A 14,663-nucleotide genomic window follows, 5' to 3' on the forward strand; every position below is an offset into this window, starting at 1 on the left:
TAAATATCTATCTGTGACATCTCCAACTTTCCTCTTATTAAACTGAATCAACACTGACTTCAATCTGTTTAGTTTCTGAATAATTCCCAGCAGATCATATCAGAACCCCTTAATACACCAACTTTTAAGAACAATCTCTCTGAATTCCTCATGTTTTGTCCTTTGTCATTGGTAAATTTTATGATAGGCGAATGGTGTATTTATTTTTATGACTTTGTAAATCTTAAGTCGTGTTTGACTAATGAATTTCCGTTTTTTATTTGACAGGTTAGTTTGGACTGATTAAAATAATTAAAAAATGGTTGAAGCAAAGAAGTTAGATTATAGATGCTCACCTCGTAGGGTATTTTCTGTTATTTCCAAACTCAATGGGGATCAAAAGGAGGTAGTGAAGCAAATGGGATTTGGGGCACTTTTGGGGATGAAAGATTGTGTTGTAAGAAGGAATCTAGTGACATGGTTGTTTTCTCGGTTCAACACCCAGGACGGGTCTTTGGAGGTTCATGGGAAACAATTTAAATTGAACAGTCAAATATTTGGTGCTACGATTGGTGTTAAGGATGGTGTTGAAAATTTATTTCATGATAGCAGGAAGAAGCATTCGAAAAAGAAGGTTGAAAGCACTGCTGTGCAAGTTCTAGAGGAGAAATTGATAACAGGTCAATCGGCGGATGTAACGCCCCAACTCCAGGGACCGTTACGGTGTGCCTTGCAAACAGTGCTAAACTCGCTAATCGAGTCATTTGGCCAAAATCGTGAACTAAGTATGATTAGCGGTTTAGGGATTAAAAACTTTGGTTAGGATGTAACGTTTCACTAGCACGTTTAATATATACATTGGGATCCCGAAAATATAATTTCAGAGTTTATTACAGAAAATATTTACAACAAGCCATTCTAAGCGGCAAAACAGGGTTCAACCCTAGTTCCACTTTAAACCTCGGCCGTGGCGGACGAGCAGCTGCATATGTTCACGTCATCACCTAAGCTCTCCAACTCAAGGATGGTCCAGCTTCCTCTTGCATTTACCTGCACCACGTAGCACCCGTGAGCCGAAGCCCAGCAAGAAAACCCAATAAAGTATGATATAGTATCAACAGCGATCATAATAACCATTCAGGACTATCAGTCCAAGCAAATAGGTGACAATAGCCAAAAGTCACAATAATGAGCATCACTCCTTCTAGCCATGTGACGATAGGGTCACCAGGGCTTAACTGATACGTGATCCTTTCATAGGTTTGATTAGGATAGGTGCATGGTGAATGGTCACCAACATAACCTTCCTCCCGACTCTAGAGTTGTGCCATGGACAACGTCCCTTGGCCGTGTGACAAACAGTCACCGGGGTCATATACCTTGGCCATAAACATCTGGTCATAGACCAGGCAAGTGCTTATAAGTTCTTCGACCTTAGGGTCGGTCTGACATTAATGCCATAGAGCCATTCAATGCATGATTCTCGACTTTAGAGTCGGTCCCTGACTAGTCAGTGTCATTCACAAGTAAGACATGTCACCAATCATATATCACATGTTTCATATCCGTTAACAAGGCACTTAGCATGCTTACTAAACATGTATTAGTGCTATTAGGGCCATGCATAACCACATAGGCTCAAGCTCTGAACAATATCATACTCAGTATATAAAGCATGTCCCAATCACATGTTTCTCATGCATCATACGCCATATATCCAGCAATCCAACATACACCAATAACAGCCATGCATGTCACATTTGATAGTCACCCAACATGCATCAAGAATAGCCATGCATGTCATACATAATAATCAACCAACATGCATCAATAATAGCCATGCATGTCATACATAGTAATCAACCAACATGCATCAATAATAGCCATTCATGTCTCATGTACACAGGGTGCAGTTTTCTTACCTCAAAGTCGAGCTAGAACGATTAAAAGAACGACCCTTGAGAACGATCAACTTTTAGTCCTTTAGCGGTCACCTAGTCATAACCAAATATAGGATACCATCAATAAAAATTATCAACACAAGTTCCCAAACCAATATCTAGCCTACGGGACATCAATCCCCACTTAACCAAGTAGTAGGATCAACCCCGAGGCATATGGTAAGCATCCCCAAGTCAAAAACCCTGTTCTGGCCAAATCTGCCCTGATGGGCCGCAGCTCACCAGAGCCATGCCGCGGCTCACCATCCTGACAGGGCCATTTCACATTTTAAGCCATCATAGGCCGCGGCACGCCATAGACAGGCCGCGGCTCATTACGCAAAACAGCCAAGAACCAGCACGCACCAGCCAACTCTCCCCTGCGTTTTCCCTTGGAACTAACCCTTCAAACCAACTCCAAACCTCAACCTAACACCCAATTTAACCACTAAACATTATCAACAAATCACCCACATCAAAACCCAAGTAAAACATCAATTAAACTTCCATTAATTCCAACTATTTACCATAAAATCAAAAGCTGAAAGTTCAAACCCAAAACAGAGTATACCATGAAACTAATGGCTGGAACTTACCTCAAACACGGTTTTGAATCCCCTATAATGATTGAAACAAGTCCCCTAGCTGCCACCTTTGATTTCCTAGCTCAAAACCTCATGATGGCCTCAAGAACACCAAAGAAGGATGAAGGGAAGAATGATGTACGGGAAGGGAGAAGACAACCCCTGTTTTTGTTATGTATTTTCTACAGCCTTTAAGTCATATATATCCTTAGGGTGATATAAATCCTTAAGGTCAAAAGACCATAATGCCCTTAGGCCAAGTAAACCCCTCTAAAAGCTTCCGAGGGTAAAACCGTCCTTTCTCGCCTATCTCGTTAATTATAATTAACGCTCTCCAATTCCCGCTATTCTCAATATTCCCAAATACCAATAAATCATATCCCATTACCCTTTAATTCTCGGTAATGCTCTAATCATTAAATTCACCCCGAGACTCACCCCGAGCCCGGGCTTAAACCCGTTATGACTATATTAATTAATCACAATCACGCACCCAAAATATACAATTACGCCCACAGTGGCCAAATTACCAAAATGCCCTTACATTTAAAATATGAGCCCATATGCATGCATTCACCATCATATAATAATATAATTCACATAAACATACATATATTCATTAAATATTATAATAAATCAATTATGGCCCTCCCGACCTCCTAATCAAGGTCCTAAACCTTATTAGGAAATTTGGGGCATTACAGCGGACATGTCCTTCGTTCGAGATTTCTTGCTCTTTATTGTCTCTGTATTCTTGATGCCTAATACGTCTGTAAATGTTGCTCGCGAAGTGGAGGATCCTATAAAGGCCATAAATGACATTGCAGCAGTTTGTCGTGTTAACTGGGCATCACTGTCGTACAATTATCTATGGAAGGCCCTTCGACGGCATCAGAAAAACAAAGGCATGTTTGTAGGAGGATGCATATAATTTTTACAGGTACATGTTCTTTACACTTAGCAACTGTAATTGTTTTATGAGACACCATCGTATAACAATTTATGTTTCTGCATGTTGTAGTTTTTTTACTGTCATCACGTTGTTTGGAAGGAAGGATATGTTGATAGATCCCTCTGCCCTTTAAATGTGTGGTCTGACGATGATTTCAAGGCTATACTGGATTGGGTACAGGAGCATGGGGGGTTTGAATCAAATAAAGTAAGTATATGATTATGTAAATAATTATTTCTTGTTTTCGAAATATTTTGTTTGGTTGAATTAATAAAATTTTCCCATGTTTTTCAGATTCCAATGATAGAGTTGCAGGACGGTGCTGCAGCATCGAAGATGCCCGCCACGCTTGCCTCTTTGTGTGATAAGGTTGAATCGATTGAGAACAAAATGATTGAAAAGGAAATAGAAATGGTAAAATTTCATGAGGATTTGAAGTTGCAACTGGCCAAGGAATTCAAACGATTACGTAAGAGTTTGAGCGGCGGAATCAGTTCAAGGGTGCGTGGTGGTGGTGTTCCCAAGTATAGTAAGGGAGAGGAGCCTCGGGATTCAGCCATATTAATTAATGACCCTATCCTAGCAAACATGCAAATGGATGAGAATAGGATATTGGAGAAGCTTTCGATTAGGAATGATCCAATGTTGTTGGAGTGCGGTATAGGATTTCGGAATGAACCTTCTTATGGAAACTACTCACCCTCCTTCAACGAAAGCAACCTGGGGGAAGTGAAGCATGACTTCATTAATTTTGAATTAACATTTTCACCACCGAAGGAGTTCTTCAATGAGGTCCCAGCAAACACTGACCCAAATGCTTTTCCATGTGAACCATCTAATTCAGAGAATGGGAAGACCATGGTTGAAATGGACAAATATTTCAACGAATCTCTTGCTAAACTTAGACCTCCTGAGAAAGAAAAGAAGGAGGTGGAGAAAGGGAAGGAGAAGGATATTGTGGATGAAGTCACGACTCATGAACCTAGTATCCCGGGGATTACGGTTGATCATGCTGTACATGAAATAGAGGAAGATGATAATGAGAAGAACGATCCTCCCACTCTAAGGAGAGAGAAGGAGCTCTGCAAATTGGACAACTTGTTTCAGAATATGATTCACACATACAATGAAAGAAATTACTACCAAATTGGAGCATTCAAATTGCGGAGGCCCTTGCCCCTGGCGAGTTTCGAAATCGCACTTTTCATTTTTGACTTCAGTTTGTCTTTGAGGTATGTGATACTTTCCCATCTTAAATCAACCATTTTTTATGTCTGACACAATTTCTACATTGAAATATTTATGTTGTTAGGTTTACTTTTTTTTTACATTTTTCAACCCCGTAATTTTCAGTGAGGTATTGGTAGTAAATCCAATGGCAAAGTTGCAACGTTGGTACTTTAGGAGCCTTAGGCCTGAAGCTCATGTGGACATGAAGGTAAGTACCCAGTTTGTACATAGTTCATATTTATTAGGATGCCCAAAGTATCTTATGAAGGGTTACGACTTACATTTGTTGAATAAGGTGGGTTTGGATAAATGGCTTTATACTTAATTATGTTTTGCAGATTATTGATGCTTTTGCTCATGCACTACGATTTAGACATAAAGAGAAGTGTGACAAAATGGAGGATATCAGAACTCTAATTTTTCCCACCTTTCATCCCAATTTGGTAAGTTGTAACGTATGTTTGATTGCCTCAGTTGAACATTGATAACGTAGTTAGCAGTTGCTCATTTTCTATTAATCTAATAATAGGAAAGTGGTCATGCTCGGAACTTTTGGGAGACGGGGGATTTTGGTTTTCTTGGTGTACCTGTCGATGTTACTTTGGTTCTAAATAATGCCAAAAAGGTATTCCAAGCCTTCCTTATGCAAGTTATTTATTTTCTTTGAATAATTCACTTATCTAATCATCTGTTTTTGGGTATGAGTTAACTTAGATCCTAGTGCCTATGAAGGACATCGAATACAATCACTGGATACTGGCTGTATTGGACATTAAGAGTTCCTCTGCATCGTATTGGGACTCCATGTCCACTGCACGCGCAAAAAGGCACAGGATACATATGCTTAGCACACTGGTATGCGTGTCTTGTCAATTTAATATTATTGATGTTAAATAATGGATAAGTATATGTACTATTTGATTCTTATTACAGTTGAAGAAGCTTAATAAGTTGCTGTTGAGGACGATGGATGATGTGCATTCTGGCCGACCTGTTTTTGAAGTTTTCAATATAGTGCTCGCCGGAAAACTCCCGCAACAGGACAATGGACATGATTGTGGTATTTTTGTGATGAGGTTTATGGAGTACATTGCATCCGGACAATCTCCTCCCTCGACCTATGTAGGTGTCTTGACCTTATATTTTTATTTTTGGTTAAACAACCTATGCACTGTGTTTAGAATACCGCGTTACTATCTTAAATGTATGCTTGCCTGCTTCTACTTTGCAGATAGTTGACCATAATGAGAGATTCCGATTTGCAATTGATATTGTCTTATCGGAATCCAATGGCCTATTTTGGGATGTGATGCATGATGCAACCGCTTATTATGGAGTTTGTTCAAGCAAAGGTGGTGAATCATCAACCTTAAAAGAAGGTAAGTGTTTTCCCCCAAGACGTGATGCTTCGCCTCCAACGCTTTCAACAAAAAAGTCTAGACAGCAACACTGGTCGAAGCGCGGAATGAGAAAAAAGAGGAAGTCAATGAACTAAACTTGTATTTACATATTTTGTCTTCATACTACCATGCCATGTTTAGACCAATTAGCTATTACACTATTAATTTCTTTGTGACTATACAATAGTTGGGCATGCATGCTTCTCACATTAATGTGCGTTATGTGGTTTATTTTTTGATTATTCACTCTTAAATAGGAAGGCATTATTGGGACATATAATGCAAGTATCCATCAACCATATTAGTAAAAACCAGACCTGTGTTATGTGTACTGCTCAAATATGCAAAACATAATCATGTCCTTTATATTTGCTGGAAAGATGGTCATGTACTTGAACTGTCAATTTTCACACTCTATTTCTCGTTTTACGTAAACTTGCACTTTTCTTACGTAACGTATCAAATATATTACATTAGTGCGAACACTTAATAGGAGCTCAGTACATTCATTTGCACTCTCTCACTACTTTAACTGAATTGCGAACACGCTCAATTTTCTAAGAGGTTTCTATACATTAGAATAGATCAATTGTATAGATTTTAACACCCGAAATCGGTGAGGACCTCGAAAATAGCCTGGCTTAAATGTAAAAAGTTCAGGAAACTAGCTTTTGCAGATGCAATCTCCGAAATTAAAGTGGTAATTGATACAACCTGATTCCTAGTCTTCATTGTTCATATTTCTAATCGTTTGGTTTGTATAATTACTCCAATTCATGTTTTTTTCCTTATTTTGTACCAATAATGGAACTAATTTACATATATGTTGAATGTGTAGTGCATCCACTTGCTTTGAGGACTACTTGCTGGGAATTTGAAAGGCTCCAACATTCCAAAAAATACCTTGCTTGTAATTTTACTTAAATGCACTAGTGCAACCATATTAAATATGGTTTATGGTATATATCCTTCTGTATGTTGTACTGATGTTTTTGTAATATTACCTAATTCTTGGGGAAACAGGTGGGTTGACTTGTACATAGCAGAGATTTTAGTTAGCTACAAAATGATTTGGCTCTTTTTTTTTTTAGTTTATAAATTTTTTTATTGTTACAGAACCAGAGATTACTAAGAGAATCTGACATTAGGAGAGTGAATAAGGAGGAAGTACTTCAACAAGGAAATTTGGAACGTTCTTCCATGATATACGTTAACGGTTAATAGGCTCTGGCAACATAATGAGTGCTTCAAGTTCATGAGTATGGTTGTCAACTAAAATTAATGACATTCGTTGCTTATGTTATACTACTGTTTCTTTCAGAAATTAAAATTGTATCATGTAAATATTAAAATTGTTTACTAAAATGGGGATTACTTGAATGAATCATCAATTTATTGAATGTATTAATTTTGAATTTTATACATCTTCTTCCGTAGCAGAAAACAGATAGATTCATTGACTAATTATTTTTTCTTTAAATATTGTGAATCTCTATTTTCTTTGAAATGTAAACTTATTGTTTACAGTATTATTGAAAAAAATAAATAAAGAGTAAACTCATTGTTTACAGTTTACTAGAAACCAATATTTGCCTATACAATTGTGTTAAACTAAAAGCTTCACGGTTAATCTTAATTTTAACAATTTACTTGAAAAAAATACTTAATACCTTGTTCGTGTATTTTTTGTTTTACGATTTCGGTTGGAAAATTTCTGAAATAGTAAACTCATTGTTTACAAATTTGTTAAAACTGATGATTAAAGACTAACTAGTTTGTGAACTTTGTGATTAAACGATAAACAACATGTTTTTCTTTCTTTATCAAGTTAGTAATGAGGGTAGTTTTTGAATTGTCTCTTAAAAAATTAAGATTTATTTAAAAAAAGGGTACACATGTTTAATCAATGTGTCAAATGGGTATTCCTGGCCATTTCTGTAAATGATGTATGCGCCACGAGAAAAGCTGAATTACATAAAAACTATAATACCCAAATGTGGGACAAGTGATGATCTTTAAGAGTTGGTGAAGATGCAGTTAAAATATGGATTTTTGGGTTTATACGGCCCACGCTCAAATTCAATGAATAGCACAAAAAATAAATTACAAAAAAAATATTTTTTAAGGACCACCATCATTAAGGTCATGTGTATGAGGTAACATGATATACAAAAACCATTGAAGTCAACTTTTTTAGTAAACACGGATCATGTAAAACATAGCCTTCCTACAAGATATTGGCCATTATGACAATATTTGTTTCTTTTATTCTGACATATCTTAGAAGAGCATGAGCTTAATAATACTACATCCACCCACCCTAAAAATAGACTCACCTTTCCTTCTTATGGGGTAATGTGAAGAACAGTTCACATTATGGGCTCCCGAAATTGTCCTGTCCTATCAATATACTAGTAAACAGATACACTCAATTTCATTTCGATACTGAAAGTAAAATATTTTCAAACTTAATGTCAAAAAAAGTGTGATGAGTCCATAAATAACAAAGGAAAATAAAATTTAATTAAATATAATTTAGAAGGCCAACTTACAAACAAACATTTTTAAAAAATGTCAGCAACTTTGGAAATAACAGAGGCAACGAAAGATTAAAAATGGTAACTAACATTTACTTTAAGGAAACAATGAACATAACAAGTAATAGATTAAGCTACTAACTCAGGTACTGGTCATCCTCTTCCACCTCAAATTGGAGAGTTCACGGCCCACAATATTATTCAATCTCTCATCTAGGTATTCTTGGTACCTAGTAATTGACTCTGGTTTAAGTTGCAGCACTGCTTCGGAAAGCCGTTCATAATCTTCCATCCACTCGTCCTTCGAGTACGAAGCATCCCGTGTCATTTCTTGTAAATTATTTGACTTCTCGGCAAGCTCTGCCTCTAGCCGCAGTATCTTCTCCTTCATTATTATGTTTCGTTCCTCCAAAACACGTTTTTCCCTATCAATATTTGAAATGTGGTACTCCTTCTCCCCTAATGTAGTCAGGAGATCGTTAATGTAATCGACAGGATCTGCTGGGAGTGTTTTTATTTTATAGAAACTGAATTGTTCCCAATCTGGGGGGTCTGGTTGTCGTGGTGGGAGGTCATGGAGAAACTCTAAATTGCAGGAATTGATTGAAGAATTTGAATCCATGACCGAGTGCCCTTTCAAAAATTTAGTTTCAATAACTCAATATAGTCCCACCGCAGTATATCAAGAGAGATAATGGTAGAGTACAGTGTAAATGACAACCCACTATCCTGTATTTTCAGTTTATGTTGATCGGTACAAGCTAATGAAAGCCTGATGAAAGTGATATAACGTGGGCCCATGACCACCAAATGTGATCCATAGTAAAATTGTGCACGCAACCTTTGGAAACAAGCTAAAATCAGAAACACAAATAGATAGTCAAACGTGTGGGGTCCTATATAATGAGTTGTACTTGTGTGTGGATCCAATATTACTCATGTACATTCTATTTAAACGATACTAAAACATGAGAGTATGGCCCTCATATATACGGAGATTTTATTTTAAATTGAAAATAATCTATGAATTATAAGTTGATATTAAGTATGGCCCACTAATAAAAGGTTTCTGATATACATGAAAAAAAACGTGAAAATGGAAGTCAATTCCGTCTCCATTCTTATTTTTCTCATGTACTGTGCTCCAAATAACTTCCCACGTAATAGCACTCGCAACTCACGTGACCATGACGTGCTGAAACGCAAATTCTAATTCTTCCCACGTAATACGTGACTGCTCCTTATGTTTCTAATAATGGCATACTTTATGTAATTTTGACTGATGTGCAACCCTATTTTTGATAAGTGACAGTGCATTAACAACTCCACCATTTACAGAGGAATGTGTTTTCTATATGTATATATATGTGTGTAGGGATCGTGTTGACCTTAATTCAATCTCCACCACCCTACCTGTATACTTGGATATCCTCTTTTTCTCTCTAAAATGGACTCCACACCTTTGCCAATGAATAACTTCGTTAACTTCCCGTCGTTTGATGACAATCATCTTGAGCAAATGTAATACATTAACCGAATTGTGCATGACAACGTCAGGCTGGCCACCGAGCAGAACGAATGGGAGAGGAGATACAATGCGTCCAACATCCAGAACACTCTTCTTAAGTCTGACCTACACTCCATCAAGATGGTGGTATTAGAGCTGAAAGAGAAGTCGGTTGCAACAGAGATGGCCTGGAGAAAGGAAATGGAATTTGTGGCAGCCGCGATCGATGAGCTCCGGAGTGGCTATATCAACATGTACCCACTATACGTCCAAACTCAGAAGCCACCTAATCAATAGATATCTATTTAGTTATATGTACTCAGTTTGGTCTACACTTACTATAAATGGAATCACTGAATATGTATCTTTTCAAGTTTTAATGGCTTTACAAGTCACTTTGCTGTAAAACGGTCTTTTGGATCGTACTTTTGGAAACTTTTCTCTTTTGTGTACCCCTACTATGATTAAGGCTTTTTTTATCAATGTGTAAGGGGCCCTTGCATGTGTAATGCAAACTATCCTCTATGTATATATTAAATGTTATGGTTTTAGTTTTAACAAGTCTTCTCCAGCTTACTTCGTATGTATTGTGTAACACCGACTAATACCCTTTATGGCCGATTACTCCTAGTGTTTCTCAATTCCTTTGGCTTCTAAATGAAGGTTCATTACTAGATGACATCTACCATTAAAAAAAACTATGTACTACCATTTACACATCCAAGAATAAAAATCTATATTTGTCATGTAAGAGCCCCAACAATTGTCACCATTTCCATTTCAACCCAACAAAGACGATTCATGTAAGTCAATCACTACACTTAACCTTTGTAATATATTAATTCGTTTTACATCGGGTAAGTAACCATTTGCTAACATGTATTTTTCCCTGTATTTTAATTCGTTTTACATCGGGTAAGTAACCATTTGGTACAATATGACATATTTGGTACCCTGTAATTTAAAAATGTACATATTTGGTACCATAAACTAAAATTTAATTAATAAATTTTTACCAATTTAATCAAATTACTCTCAATCATACGGGCTACAAATTATAAATAACTGCTGACAATTTGGTGATAATGGCAAAATTTTATCAATTAGGATACCAAATATTTATGTTTTCAAAATACGGGTATCATATGAGTATTATTGAAAACAGAATACCAGAACGAAATTTTTCAAAAAATAAAATAAAAGAACCAAATGAGTAAATTTCTTTTTACATCTACCACCCCATATTTTTAATGCATTTACGGTGATGTCACCTTCTATTACTTGTTTGAGCGTTTATTAATTAACAAATTATAATTATGGAATAACATGAATGTTTGTTCATTTAATGTATGGATGAAATGACACACCATTTACCACCAGGTGTAAGGAGAACGATAATTAATGTAAGGCACAGTTGTGACAACAAACCAGAACCACCACATTAAATGGCTCATTCAATAGCAGTATATATATGAGCCATTCACATGTTTTTTGTGAACCAAACTGATGTTGTGCCTCTCTTCGCCCTTGGATGGCAAGATCTACATCTAGTATCATAGAAAGTCACAAAGTCAACCAACGTTTACTTGTTAGTATATAGTTTATGAGCTACTGAAAGAGGTAATTTTTATGTCATGCTCATCTAAACAAATTTACGAGAAGATATACTTACTCTATATGATTTGTAGTGTTCATTTGTTTTTAGGTGACAATTTTCACTCATGGATTCATTATTTTCTGCACCACTCGTAATGTTCAACTAACACTCCTTATTAAGGTATACCAGCTTTAATAAAATCAATAAATCCATTCCCATTTTATATGTACATTTTCTATAATCGATCCCGCCATTCCAGAATAAAATGAAAGATATTGCCTTAATTAATTTGCCTATTAATAAAGTTGTATAGGATCTTCTTTGGGGCGGATTATCAGGGGAATATCGTGTCCTTTGATTTAGCTACCCGTAATTGAGCAGGTGGAAGAGTAAGAAGGGATGCAAGTGTTCAGATAGCATTGGGCCACAATAACTTAAAGGTACCACTGACCCTTACTGTTCATTTTATTTGCTTGAAACATGGAAGATGTAACCCACTTTCATTTGTAATCACGAAACCATCGTTTTGTTAAGGGTTTTGCTTCACTATTACATATTATCGTTAAGGTTGAATATAGCATCCTTAACCAACAATTTTTTTGGCGGGAAGCAGTTTTCAGAATTAACAACCCCAGCCTCCTAGTATATATAACACTCTCGGTTAGTGAAACCCGCCACCCCCAATCACTCGCCTTGTACCCTAGTTTTTTGCACTGAACCATTAAAAAAACATGGCATCTTCTAACTTATGCGTCAATCTATTCCCAAAGGAGGTCGTAGTTAAAAAAGAGCCTGAATCACCAACCCATCAATTCCCAATTCGTTTCCATGTTGAGTCCACTCCCCCCAACACCACCGTCCACTAAGAACACTGAAATGACAACCCACTCTGCTCCTTCCTGGGTTAACAGGTTAGCGACGATGTCGCCGAGTGATAATGGTAGTAAGAAACCAAAGACTAAGCCTGGTTTCCGTGGTAAGTGCAAAAATTGTATGAAAAAAGATCTTAAGATTGAGAAGCTTTCAACTTTCAAAAACCTTGATGCTAAGAAAGCTTAAACTTTAAGGGTTAATTCAATGGACATTAAGTCTTTCCTTTTCCAACAGCGCCAGATGATAACTCTGCAAAATAGAGTTATTTTACCACTTTTTATGTGCTAATTGTTGCTTAATTCTTGAGTTTTTAATTGATTTATTAAGTTTTTAAGTAATTTTGAATTTATTAGGTTTATTTTGATTTTATATATTTTTGTGTGTTTTTATAGTTATTTTGTTGTAAAATGTTGTAGTTAATTATTTAAGTTATTGTGATTAGGGAAGTAAAAAAATGTGTGTTTTATTGAAACTAAATCTTAAATTAAATTAAGTTGTAATTAATATTTTCAAATAATTAATATGGTTTATCTTATAATTGAAAATATTTTATCATGACTTAATTTATATTATTTTGTGTAGGTAATTTGTTGCATTTTTTTGCTTGAAAAGAAGATAAATAAAACGAATTAAAACTGAAAAAGTGAAGAAAATTGTGGCATTTTTGTAACACATTCGGCCCAGCCACGTGAAGCCCAGGCCCGTGCCTCCTGCCCAAGCTCCAGACCCGGCCCACCTGCCTGGCCATTTCTCTCCCAGCAGCAACCTCCTGCCGCCACGTGTCCAGTCCATTTCCCTTCCAGCCGAAGCCAACGTGCCTCCAAGCTTCCCTTCTTCAGCAAAGCACTAACCCCCCAGCCATCATCACACTCCCTCATCAACCTTCCATTTCCCAGCCGTACGCCCTTCACTAGCTCCAGCCCAAACCGTGGGCTTACTCCCCCATGCTCCTTCAGCACCAATCCACTCAGCCTCCACCTCAAGGCCAAGTCATTTGGGCCAATTGCTCCAAGCCCAATAGCAGTCCAAAGCTCCCCAGCCGCCTGGTACTGCCATCAGCCACTTCTTGAGCCCTTAAAATTGCCCAAATGTACCATGTGTCCCCTATGACAAAAATGCCAACTTTTTACCCTTTTGTCTACACATTTTCACCACAACATCATCATTACACCCTATAATTTACCTCTACATACCATATTTATTTTATTTAATTAATCTAATCAATTTAATTAATTTAAATTGATTATTTTAATAAACTCATTTTGGCTATAAATATAGACTTTCAAGACCATTTTAGTGTGCTTAATTTTTGGTTACCATCTTTTTCTCCCATTTTCTCTCTACCATTCTCTCTTCCATTTGGGTTTTTCAAGAGCATTTTGCAAGTATGTATGTCATTTATTTTGTAATTTCTATTCTAGTTATGTGCTTCTAATCTTTTTCATAAGATTATTAAGATCATGATGAAGCAACTTGTAACTAGGTAATATTTATGTTGTATGTTGATTTCCCTTGTAATGCAACAAAGTCTATGGATTTTTATTCTTCATATATTTCTTTCATCTTAAATATCTTGTATTTTAGATTGTTAGAACATATTTACACTTTGTTCTTCATTAGTGCATAAACATAATATTCTTTGTGTAAGATGTGTCATTAAATTGTACACATCCATGCTTAGAACAAAAATATTATGTTTTGCCTTATAAATAATGTTCATTGATTTATTTGTTATTTCATTAGATTGATTTACACTAAATACTTTGAAATTATAATTTTGAAAAGTGAAGAAAAATCCTATCTTTTTATAAGAAATTTGTGTTTAAAATTATAAATCTTTTTGGAAAAGGATAGTTTAAATTATTTTAACTATCACTAAAAACTTGGGAATCAATATACTAATAAATATTATTAAACTTACATTTTGTGGATTCTAGTATCTTAATAATCTTTTCTTTTAACACTTATTTTCAACTCATTATTGCTTTATTTTTATTCTCTTAAATAGCTTAATTTTTCAATCTTTTATTTTATGTTCATAATATTAAAACTCATCAATCTTTG

The sequence above is a fragment of the Humulus lupulus genome, chromosome 8, assembly GCF_963169125.1.
Source record: "Humulus lupulus chromosome 8, drHumLupu1.1, whole genome shotgun sequence".
NCBI lineage: Eukaryota > Viridiplantae > Streptophyta > Magnoliopsida > Rosales > Cannabaceae > Humulus > Humulus lupulus.